Genomic DNA, 13514 nt, shown 5'->3' on the forward strand with positions numbered 1-13514 from the left:
GATCATATGCGTGAACAGACCAAGAGATATTTTATCTGTTTGAAGGTTAGGGTTAGGGGTTGCAACCTTAAACATAGGTTTTCATGATTATGCTACTGCACAAGGGTGCCGGCCTTTCCACTAATAATATCAATAATATGCAAACAACAGCAACATGGAGCAGCACACACTATATATAGAAATTGTATGTACAATGTGCACTTAAACATGCTGAGAATACAAGGCTTTCTGAATATAGAGACAACAGCATTGAAAGCAACCAGTATTTATGCAACAAGAGACCTCTTATAATCATCCAAATATCTACTGTCCTTTCTAATTAGCAAAGGCAGAGGTTGCATGATATTACACAGCAACATAACCTCTTCGGAAGCAGGTCAGGGTGGATGGTTTGGCGTACAAAGCTCTTGACTCTGACCTACCCTGTGGTTTGCATCGTGTCTCATACCAGCAGTCAGAGTTGGTTTCATTTTAACCATGGAGGCAATCTTGGTCAAAGGTTTACCACGACCACTTTTCTAACCTTAACAAAATAGTTTTAATTGCCTAAACTTAACCAAACTTTAACTGTAGGCGGCAGATGGGAAAACACGAGTTTTAATGTATCTAACATTTTTTCAATAGCAGTCATACAGGTTGTTCTGGATGGCACTGACAAATGATGACCCACACAATCCCTACATATGTACCCAAAAGCCATATGTACACACAGACAGACACACTCAAGATCCATTGCACATACACACCACCCACACATGCTGCACTTACAGCCAAGACCAACTTTGACTGACAGCTTAAGCAGATTCAGCCTATCTGTTCCCATCAGGTGTGATGACTGGAGGAGCGAGGGGTTAAATCCAAAACTCCACTCTAAACAGAGAAACGGGCGTATATTTAAACAGGTCGTTGCCAACTAGCCAAGGAAAGCAGGACTTTGTGGCCACCTCAGCAAACAGCTCGATTAAGAGGATTTACCATTGATTTCTTGGTTAAAGTTACAGTGGAAATATTTGGACAAAAGGCCGCTATCAACATGAATTACCACTGACATGTTTGCACATTTGAAAAAGAAAGAAGGAAAGAAAGAATGCTTAACTTAGTGAAACCGAAGAAAAACAAGAAAGAAACAATGTGAGAAAGACACAAAGAAATAAAGAAAGACGCAGTGGAGATGAAAGTGGGGTGCAGATTTTATGAGGGCGTCGTGAACGTCCCTGATGTGTGTTTCTCTGTGGGAAGCATGTTGCAGCCTGGGTACACTCTAGTATGTGGTTTTCCCAAGGCCAAGCAGATCCAGCTCAACCCACCTCTCCCTCATAGACACACCACTACTGAGAGGGAGGGAGAGTCAGGGTTTTCCTGTTCATGTGGAAAAAAGCAGGGAAGAGGGGAGGCAAGAATGAGCAGAGGTAACTCTAGCCACCGAGGTGGCCCGTTGGTAGGGCCCAAATCCTACTATTCTCCTTCCTGAGTGTCTCAGCCTCTCTCTCTCTCTCTAATGGACACATACAAGCGAGCTGAACACGTGGGGCGAGGCCGCCCTGCATGGATGTCGACTGGTGGGGTGGGGTCTGGACACTGCAAAAGCCTCTCTCTGTTTTTGACCATGGTTACGTTACATGCCAGTGGGTGTCTGGTTAAGAAAATAAAGCAGTGCATGGGCCAAGTCTAGACTCGTGTACAAAGCATATGTCTCCAAACATAGGATCCAAATTCCAAAGGCAGGAATTTAGCAGAGCTCTTCAGTTCTACTTCACTGCGGCATGTAGCTCTTTCAATCCAAAATGTGATTATCTTCCTTACAAATTGTTCAAAAATAGCAAGAGAACAGGGGCTGATTTGCAGCATTGCAGGGTATTGGATTCAACTGTCACTGTCAGACTCTGGGGTATTTGTCTCTGTCTACATCTGGTATTCACTTTCTTTCCGCTCTCTCCATCACTGTGTGCTGCTCTTTTGTCTTCACTCCATCTTCCCTGTTCTGTCTTTCTGTCTCTCTCTGGGGGACATTGTGCAGGCAGGCCTCCGCGTTACTGCTCTGATCCCAAAGAGGGCCCCACTGAGGAGGGATATGGATTCCATAAAGCACTCAGCTCTATAAACGTCTCCCAATCCACGTTCAGCACCTGGCTAAATATTATCCCGGCAATGCTTTGGCGACGTCCTCAGAAACATGACTGTATTGTCTGATGACAAATTCTCTGTTATGATTAATGATGTGCTTGCTGTGTTTCTTCAAACAGCACATCTGCAATTCACAATGATAACGGTGACAGATTTACTACTTGAAATTCTTTCTCGAAACAGTGAGTCCTTGATTTCACACAGAAGTGGACAAAAAGTATTTCTAGCTCAGTCTATCAGTGGCAACTAGCTGGCTAGCTACTAAAGCTAACAGCACTTTACAATTAATGTAAAGAGTGAAATATTTGAGAATGAGGATTAATTTGTGTTTGGCAAACATACTCCCAAAACATTAAACTATCCACAAATTCAATAAAGAGCAGGACAGAGAAGTTTAACATTAGCCTAAACTGTGATAGCATCCAGGACTGCCTTCAAACCAGTGGGGAAAATGCTACACTGGATGTGTTTTTTGTTTTTCTAGTGTAACCTGTAAGCCTGTCAACAAGCACAGTTAGTTAAGATGTGCTCCTTGGCCTTGGAAGTAAAGTCTGGTTACTATTGAAGGTAGTAAACTGGTTAGCCAGACAGGCTAACAATTACCACATACAGTTATGTTAAAGGAGATAAACACACTATGTAGCGCATTACTTGCACTTATGAGTTTGTGTCCAAAAAAAGACACACCCTCCAAACTCCTTTACCCCTGAAATTCTCTTAGTAGTTAGGACCCATGAAGTCTGCTTCCACATCCAAAAGCTTGACAATTGTGAGGTGCCTAGTTATGGCTGCTCACCTATGATTGGACAATCCCTTTTTGCTGGAAGAGTTTAGCAAACAGTCAATTGTGAGTTTGTAGATTTTGGACAGACCATAAAAAAAATACAACACATTGACAGCTGAAAGCTGAGCCTCAAAACTACATCTTTTTGTCTGTTTCTCAAAGGAGACAGAAAATGAATACTTAAACTGAACCTGAACAATGGACATTATTTGGTCCAGGACTACAGGTTCATTGTGGTTGTGAAATCCAGTGCTGCCATGAGTCTCATCAACCACACAAATGGGGGGGGGGGGGGTACGGTATCTTATGGTGACCCTGAGCAACAATTCAACTTCCTGGCAATGTGCCAAACCATTACGAGAGTGTTTTTGACCACCTGTGTCTATACGGCCTCTCATCTTCTCTCTCACAGTACACCTGGCACAAAGACTGATCACATTTGAATAAAGCTGGATGTCGATCACATTTCAATCAGCCTAGATCATCAAAATCATCTCATTATGATAGGTTTCAATGATGCAACACATTAGCAACAGCACATGAAGACTCATTACTTAATGTGGATCTTTGGCTACTGTGCATGGGAACCAAAAAGCTGCAACAGAAGCATGTGACACTGACAGCCTCAGCAAGCCTCGCCTCCACATGGAATGACTTATATTCAGTCTCTGCCAGAATGCTTTGCATTTTGAAGTACAACCACAGTCGTGTTTTTATGATTTTATGATGAGAACGTCTTAACTCAGAGCCATACAGCACTGTCAAATAATAACTTCAGGCTTCCTGGAGGGGCAGTGCAGGCCAGGGGTTAGAAATTGACAGAGATAAAGAAGGGGACCTCAGTTTTTTCAATTTGCTTTGATTGTTAAAGAATCTATGAATTACTGTATGACATAAATTAATAACATTTCACTGGCTTGCAAAGGAAAGCCCTGTTAGAAGATCATGTTGCTGCCATGTCACCTTACAGTCAATCCAAGCCTGACTAGAAATCTCACATGAAGTCACAGATCTCTATCTAGATTCAATTTGATAAATAAGATTGACCCTTTAGTTCAATCACAAAACCAGGCTCGGATGTCAAACATGCTCATTTTTAATGGGCTTTGGCGGCTTAGAACTACAACAGAAACCTCTCGGGTTACCACAGCTGCACGGCTCACAATTTGGGAAACCGATTTGGATGGATGGATCCAAGATAGAGATGGGATCCAGTGGACTTGATGCGACCTGGACTACCTCAGCCAGTGCACACTGACAGTGATGGAGAAGAAAAACAAAGGGCTGGAGGGAGGGAGAGGAATCGCAGAGGAAATGAATATCTTACAGTAACACATGGTGTGAAAGAAAGAAATGTCTCTCTCGCTGACCTCCTTGTGTTTTTCATTCCTCTCCTCTCCCCCCTCCCTCTCACCCCTTCCTCCTCCACCCCTCACTTGCGCTCCATGCCGATTGAAATATGCAAGCATAATAGTCTGGGAAATAGGATCGAGAGGTTTATGAAGGAAAGTGTGTTTGGGCAGGGCCCGCTATGCGGTGTTAAGTCTGTGTTGAAGACCAGTGAAAGAGATTTATGCTGTGTGTCAAAAACATGAAGGTAAATTGGAATTATCAATTTGAAACCATAATACCATGAAGAGAAAATTATGCAGAGGAGATGCTGAGTGAGTAGATGCGGATGGAGCGGGACACTGAAAAGAGGAAAATTAATCAGTGCTTCATGCCAAAAACTGCTCAGGAATGACTTAATGGATATATGGTTTGCTGTGGTTTCTCTACATGCACAGAGGCCAGACCTCATTCAGTTTAACTCTTTAATCCCCCCTCTATCTGGTGTGTGTGTGTGTGTGTGATATCTCTATTAAACAATTTTGCCAAATTATTTCCTCTCTATTCTCTTGTCCTATATCTGATCCCTTCAGCTAGCTAAAAATCGTCCGCAGCATGGGATGTCCTCTCCGCTTTCATCTAAAAAGTGGTTTAGTTAATATGGGCAGTGAGATAACCATTGCTCCCCTACTCTGCGGGACAGCTTTGTTTGCCCTCACTCATCCAGACATGGATAATAGAAACCAATTATCTCGCGCCACTGACTTCATAATTACTTTGGAGGGTCTTTGCAATAGTTCTGTTCCCACTGAACCTTGTCAAGAGAAACCAATCAAGACCCTCAAGTAGATGAGATTGATAAACCAGGCAACAGGCACTGCTTTAAAATCACCTTTTCACCTCTGCAGAATGGCTGGATGAGGTCTGAAACACTTCCTGAACCAAAACAGTTAAGGTGTCAGTATGCTTCAACCAAATGTGTGATATTTAATGTAGTAACGCGTGCAAGAATGTGAATTACGGAACCCGGAAGTGGCCATAAAGAGGAAAAAAGGTACTGAGGCAACCTTTTTCTACATCAAGATCTCGAAATGCTATCATTGACACACATGATACAATTCCTTGCCACGTTTTGGTTAATTCGTGAATGACATAAGTGTATATACTATGTTGAAGGCACTGGTAGGCCATCAACACACAACTTTGGTATTAGTCTTAGTCCAAGCATAGCAACCATGCATAAAGACGTACACAACTCATTCAGCAAAACCGATAGCTATCCCTTTTGAAAAATTATCATGTCTTACCCCTTATATATTTTTATGCCAGATTTGAGTGTGGCCGTTCAGAATAGCCATAAACACTTTTACTAACTAATTTTAAGCATAACCCGGTTTTAAGTTTACCGGAAGAGCTGGCGTTCACATCGCTAACTATATACCAACAACAAGTTGTACCTGTTCAAATTTCTTAGTTTGGACAAAATCTAACTTTTATGCAAACCTCTCAGTTTGTCAGTGAAATAAAAAAAAAATCAAGTAACAATGAACAGAAGCGATTGTAAGTTCCAAAAGACACAGACAGACTGACCTGGTCTCACTTGGCCCCAGATGACAATTCACATTTCCTCCGCCCAGTTGACAGGTCGAACAAGTGCATCCCACTTCCTTTTCCTACAGTGACCTCATCTGTCAGCTGTGGCAGGCGTTGACACTCCTCCCACCTCAGTCTACCAGTGCCCTGAAACATCAGACAGGAAACGCTGTTATCATCCCACTGTCCGTCCAATATGTACATGTTGCTGTTGGTTACAGAAAGTTTGCTTGCTACAATATAGAACAAGAGATGCAGATGTTAGGTATTTGACCTTGAATGATTCCATATTACTGACAAATGCGGCCACACACTGTACACACAAAAAGCAGACATTTTTGGATTCAAGCCCTTTCAGTAAATGGAAACAATTATGCATTTCCTTGAAGCTGCTGGTTGGTGTTACAGGCAAAGCCTTCAGAACGCCAGTAGCGAGGGCGGGTCTACAGGTGGTGTGATGTGTCTGTGAACACATCGCACCACCATCATTTTGGTTTTAACCCCATCACACACTTCAAGTGCCCACATGTGAAAATGGAAATATCAGTTGCAGTTTTCCAAGCGTGTTACTTATGTTTCCATTTTTAGGTACAGCACACCTTTTTAAAACGAGGCACACAAGTCTATGAAGAGGTGCTAATGAATGAGTCACACTTCATGGAACCCTCCGCTGCGCCTGTCATTCTTTCCTCGCTGATTCAAGCATCCACACCTCGCACCAATGACCACAGTCATTCCTTTGTTTTCATGGTAGCTGTAAATATCGGAGGTCACGCTCACTCTGTCAGTATCTGACTTGGGTTTTTTTTGCACAGGGAAGTGATTATATAATGACTAAAAAAGATCACTTTGTTACACTTCGATAACCCATTCATCGATCCATCCATTCACCCTTCCATCCATTCATTTATCACTCTATCCAATAGCCTTTCACCCCCTCCTGTTCCACAAGATTCCTGTTCATGGAGACCTTTAAAGCACATGAACCTTCAGATGAACACGTGTGTATTTGGCTCTACAGTATACTGCATGTGATCGTCATACAGTATGTTGAGTATGAAGGTGTCGAGAGGTACTTCATGTGTCACATGACGCACAGTGTTAGTGTTGTGGTGCGTGTGTGAGTGTGAAGGCGTTCAGAGGGTCACTGAGGTGTGAACAAAGAGGTGTGTACTGGTCGAGGGAGCTGCAACTGTGAGTGACGGCGTCTTGTTATAATTACACACTTGTGTTCAAACCTGAATTTCTTCCAAACACATTCACCCTGTAGGTTATTACTTTATGTTCTTTTCCTCTCCTCAACGTTGTGCACCAATCTCAGTTATATCCTCCACTGACATGTTTTCCCAGAGCTGGTGTTATTGCTAATACGGTTAGTGCTGGAAAACCAAACAAAGCATGACACAGCACTCCATCACCTGGCCTGATGATGTCATGATGTCATAAATACCGTACTGAAACGGTGGCCCCACCTTCCTCCCTGCACGTTTGGTGAGCGAAGGGCAGGTGTGCGTGTGTGTGTGTGTGTGTGTGTGTGCAAATCAGTGACATTTTTTGGAGGTTGAGTAGTGACAGGGCATGTTTTTAAGACCCCCCTTCATATTGTAAAGTTGAACCAGACCATGCAGCACAGGGGCTGGTTGTGAATGGGGGGGTTGTGTCTCTGAACAGTCCACTCTTTGAGCGTCCATAACCAGGTCCACCCTAGTGGATCAAGCATTCATGGTAGAGGTGTCGCCATCGGGATGGTTGGTACCCCTGGCCTCAGGTGTGAGAGTAGATTTAGTGTTTCAACCTTTTTGTGGTTGTATCACATCCTATTAGTACAAACTACGGCAACACCGGTGAGATCATTCACCTTTACCTTAGATTTATGCAAGAACATACTGTTCAGGTTTTAAAGAGACCCCTTAATGTAAGACTTAACATGTTCATGTTCATGCTCATTTAGCTCACCACCTTTGTGTTAACATGCTAACATTTGTTAATTAGCATTCAACACAAAGTGCAGCTGACACTGAAGGGAACAGTTTAGCAAAACAAAAATACTGGACACTTTTAAAAAGGGTAATCATGTGCTTAAGGCTCTGATTTGTGGTAAGAATATGAGGCACTGAAGAAAAATTTTGGATTCATTGCCATGTGGACAAAGACATGAGCTGGTTACTCATGCCAGATAAACGTACTGCTCAAATGAAAGTGTCATCACTTTCATCTTGACTAAGGCATGTCTTCGTTTTTCTCACAGCATCATCTATTTGCACTCATTCACACCTGCCAAGAAGTAGATAAAACAGAGAAGGACAAAAGGAGAGATAAAAGTGAAGAGAAAAAAATTGGATTGTTGGACACTCCTGTGCATTTTGAGTCATGCTTTTGCCTTCCAAAGCACATCTCCGAGGACATCCAGGTCTCCTTCAATCAGCTCCACTGGCTTTTATGTCCGCTGAAAATGTCTCCATGGTGTGTGCTGCATACCGAGTGCAAAAGAAACCAAATGTGGTATTCTGAAAACAGATTGTTTTCAGTGATTATGTTTCACTTTCCTTTGTTTCTTACATATACAATTTTGGTTTGACTGATTATGGTTAAATTTCTGAATCAAAGAAACGCTTTCATGGAATTAAAGGAGGGGAAATAGGAAATAATTACATGGTCTCACAACATATTAACAACAAAATCGATTCATAGTTACTGTGAAACATAAACCACATTGCTCTCAGATGACAGAGGCTGGAAAGACTAACACAGAGAGAGAGAATCTCACTTGGTGACAATCAGCTACCCGCTGCATGCTTCTGGTCCAGTGAGTCCAGTGAGTCCAGAGAGCAAAGATATGATATTTGCGTGTGAGGCTATTTGTGGCTGCGTGAGTACATGAGTGGTTGTAACATGGCCACAGAGATCAGAGTCCGTCTGGCTTTTCAGTTTTTTCTCCTGCATGAAACCATATGACCGTCCTTTAACTGACTAACTGATGTGGATGCTGACAGTCGGAGGGCCAGACACTGAACTGCAGAGAGAGGCCCGGAAACCATCGGACAAAATGCTCCACAGCTTTTGACAACTTCCTCTCTGTTCCTCTCTCCCGGTCCGTCCCGTTGGACCAGGACCCAGTGGGTGTTTTGTCTGGGTCAGATTTACAGTAGATTTAAGCTCCACTGAGCCCAACCTGGCCGGCTAATTGGAAAAAGGTTTGTGCGTTATGAGGCCCGGAGGGAGTGCTTTCAGCACCTCCACACTGCATGAGAAGTGAAATCACACAGGGAGTCACATAGGTGAAGCAGATGCACGCATGTACACGTGCGTCGGGAGAAATCCTCTACACACAAAGACACAACCATCACATTTTCTAGGACAGAGAATTATGAGGAACTTTTGGCGCAGCGCTCACATTACTGAATGACATGAGTGAGGAAATGGGAAGGGCAAAAGGTGAACATTCAGCTACACATGTTTGGCACGGACATTGAAGAATGAGTGTAATACACTCCCACTATGCATCCCAAATATATGCAAGCATGTGTTGTATTTGAAGGACAATAAATACGCACAATTATACATGTCCTCTTGCATTCCCTCATACAAAGTGAAGTAAAACTCCTTTCCTGTTTTAAAACATCCTCTCTTGTGTTAATGGGAGGCTCAAAAACGCACACTGTTCACATAAATCAGGCTGTTGTTACATCTAGTTATCGCTGCACCTTTCCCCAAACCGTAGATTTTGCAACATCATACCTCTAGAGGCATAGGACTTTCATGACAGGCAATAAAATGGCAGAGAAAAATCGCTCCTGCTGTGGGCCTGCTGGATGTGTGATCTTTTGCAGGCAATTTTACATCTACTGTATCTAATCTGTCAGTTGACCTCTGATTTCCATTATGGATCAGTGGAGAGGCATGTTTTGTGCATATTGGCCTGTCCAATGAATATGGCCCATTAAATAAATCTCTCAGCACTCCGAGAGCTTTGTACCCCTGAACAGCAGGTGAACAAGAGGTCTTAAACTTGGCAACAGCAAAAAGGCTTTACAGTTGGGCAGACGTACCACCACAGACTCTGGCAATATTAGGATGGAGAAATGACACCTGTCATGAACTCATTGCACACTCATTGCAACTGCATCACCCAACATAGCAGGAAGAGCGACAAAGCCCTTGAGGTGTGGGAAGAGTGTGGGGTCACACACAGGACTTGCACTCAGGAGACCAGGGTTTCTATCCCATGTGAAACTAAAAGTGGTTGGTTCCTAAAACCAAACCAAACTGCGAGCTTTTCACAACAGTGACTTTTCATATCAGAGACTGTTTGACAGCGCTACCTTGTGCATTAGTCGTTACCATTATTCCTTAGCCATACTTTTTGTTTTGTGCTAATTAGCACTTTTTAGCGTGCCAAGCAATGAGTGTAATTATTTCGACATCACAGGTGGAATAATTGTGGATAAAGTAAGGCTTACTATGTCACAGTAACATTACCAAAACAATAGGTGAACCCAACTCAACTGTTAACTTGCTAGCTTTCATGTGAGGCAGCAGAGGCACCAGGAATGAACGGAACAACTTCAGTTCTACAACATAGTTTAGGATCAGGCCACAAGTGTTGTCTTCAAAGTGATTTGAGCAAATTACAAGTTCATTCTTTCAAACTTAAATTTCTGGAAAAGTAACCTTGTGTGGGAACCCATAACGGTTCAGCCATTTTTTTAATGCACTGAAATATTCCTAAGTGCATTTTTTCATCTTTGAAATAAAAAGCATGACATGTCACCAACGTTTGCCATCATTAATGAACAATTTGCCTGATACCGTTTCTTCTAAGGTCTTTAGCTATTGGTAATTGAATGTGTTTAAGTGACACTGATAAAGGTTAAGGTAGGCCAATTGGTTTTAATAGACACACACATTCTTAGCATTTAATCTGGCACAATTTAACAGTTAAATTGAAATACAGCTAATAATGCCCCATCACACATCTCCCACACTGCTAATTTTTCAAAACCTCAGTCCACCCGTCAGATTCCAGTCAGTCTCATTTTCCAGTGTGACAGCTTGAGGTGTTTTATATGGAAAGTCATACTCACAGACCTGAAATGTCTAGCCCGCATAATAGGACATCCAGACCCCTTACAATCACATTGAGTGGTGTGAAAGGTGCATGCAGTGGGCGGATAATAAATGACTTGCTGAAGACATAAAGCCTTTGAGCTGGTGTCTAGATTTATGCTGTGATATTAGCTCGGATATATTGCTTTAAAAGTTAGATAGATGGCCTGCCTGGGAGACATGCGTCATCAGAAGTACTTCGCTCTAATCAATGTATGGTGTGTGTTTTGTCACTCCAAGGTTTTGATGTGACACACACACACAGACGGTCAGTTCATGCTTGGCAGCGGTGAGCGGTGATATCCCGTCCAGTGCAGCTGGTGTGCAGCCTCTAGGCAGCCCCGTGCTCTGGGAGGGAAGCCTGGTTTGATTTTAGTCCAGGGCAAACCAGGACTTTCACATTCCTGCTTTTCAATTGGAATTAATGTATTTGTTGCTGCCTGGGAGACTGATAGAAATATATGCTTACATATGTGCATTGGGAGGAAAAGGCCCTGCAATAATGAAGTCTAAGGTGAGGTGCCGTTTGCCCTCAGGGCTAGCCAGTGTAATATTACATGACACTTTTTTTTCCTCTCTCTCCCACTCATTCTCCTCGCTCCATCTTCAAGTGAGGCCATTCCAAGCTGGAAAGTTCTGCCGCTGTTACATAAACTCCAACTCGAGCGGCTGTGGGGTCAGGAAAAAGGGAAGAAAGGAGGGAGAAAAACAAGACAAAAGTTGAGTGTATTGTGGGAAAATGCGGCACGAAGATGAGAGAGAGGATCTGGAACGGGTAAAACCTATATCATCAGCAATGTCGAAAAACTCCTCTTCATCAGATCCTGGAGAAAAGAGGAAGAAGAAAAGAGCAGGAGGAAATTGGAAGCAGAGCGAAGGCAGCTTAGCAGCTCCCATCCAAAAAGCCTGCAAGAAAGGGAAGGAGCAAAAACTAAAAACAAGGCATTAAATGGCTCGGCGGCGTCCAGGGCTCCGGCTGAAACCCTCATGGAACCAGCCAGGTCACTGCTGATACAGAGAAGAGACCCAGCTTTGGACCAGTTTCAACCTGACATGTCTTCCTGCTGCAAAGATGTTTTCTTTGTTAACACAAATCCCTTGTGACACTGGTGATCCAGGATTTTATTGTCCGGGTTAGCTGGATGTGATTCATGCTTTTACTTTTGAGCTTAAAGAGGCGTGTTTTACTAGTTTTGTTTCTGCATTTCACCCTCCCTGCCAACACTCCTGATGACCCAAACATAACTTCTCACTTTCTATGGATGTAGGGTCCATGCTAAATGGTTGAGTTATTAGATTTATAGGAAGTGCTCAACAGTTTGTCTGGAAGTGGGTGATGATTCATATTCCAAATGGCTTGCAGATGCCGTAGCAGATTTCAGTGGGTACATACTGTGACTAAATAACAAATCAACTCATAATTACATCCCAAAACCACATCCACGTTTATTTACTGAGGTGTTTATGCACGTAAATCCCACGAACATCCCCTCAAACCGCCAAAATCGCACTTTCACAGAGAACAACAGGATGTGTTTAAGTAGACAAGTGTTGAGCCTGTGAATTATGTAACAAGTCATGTGTTGATGTGAGCATCTTTTCAGGTGCGCAACAGAGACATGCTCATTAAATCAAACGCTTCTTCCCACACCGCTTCTCTGCCCGGGATCATCATTCAGTCTGTCTGGGATTTTTACCATGAACACGCTTGTTTGCTGACTCATTGCATTCTCTTCTCAAAGAGTGCTGTCCATCCTGCTGTCATCCCCTCTCTTTCCACTGACCAGACACAAAACGCAAGCTCCGGAAACCTCCGTAAATCCAGGGTGACTGCATCTTCAGTCAACCCTTACCTCACCTGAGACAGAGCACGTTTCCCATCAGAGGCAGGACGGTCCCGAAAGCCTGACTACCACACATCCTTCCCTTGATTTAGAGACTGCTGGCTCTGCTTCAGCACATCAGCAACCAATTAACAAGACTAAGACAATGGGAGGAAAAAAAAGCAGGAATAATTGAAACAATGAAAAAGGACTGAGAAAACAAAGTGGGAAAACTAAGAGAAGCAGCGGATGGAAATGGATGGAGTGGAGGTAGAAGAAAGTGATGCGGTATTCAATAAGCGCAGGTCAATACCAAGCTGTGCGCTGGGCTTTACTGTCACAGCGTGCCTTTCACCATTTGTTTTCCATAAAGGCCACATGGAAACATTTATCTGGCTTAAAGCAGATCGGCGCACGTTGTCTCGGGCCCGTAACATTTGCTACTTGTTTTCCAGGTCTGTCCTAATAAAGTTTTCTGAAAAATATAGGCAGCTGCAATAAATACCATCAGTGATAATAAGAAAATAAAAAATAATAAAAGAAAGACAACGCATGTGCCGACGGGAGACGCCAAACCAACGGAGACATGAGTGATGTGAAATAAAGCAGAGGGGGAACAACAATAGATAAAAATAGCATCTTCGAAGCAGTTCTTCATAGCGTGGGGAGAGTCTTAAGTGCCTCGACAAATGCTTTTTTTTTTTTTCTCCTTGTGTTTTCATTCTGCGACATCTGCAGTCTTGCGAAGGGAATAG

This window comes from Chaetodon auriga, chromosome 17, assembly GCF_051107435.1.
Source record: "Chaetodon auriga isolate fChaAug3 chromosome 17, fChaAug3.hap1, whole genome shotgun sequence".
Lineage (NCBI taxonomy): Eukaryota > Metazoa > Chordata > Actinopteri > Chaetodontiformes > Chaetodontidae > Chaetodon > Chaetodon auriga.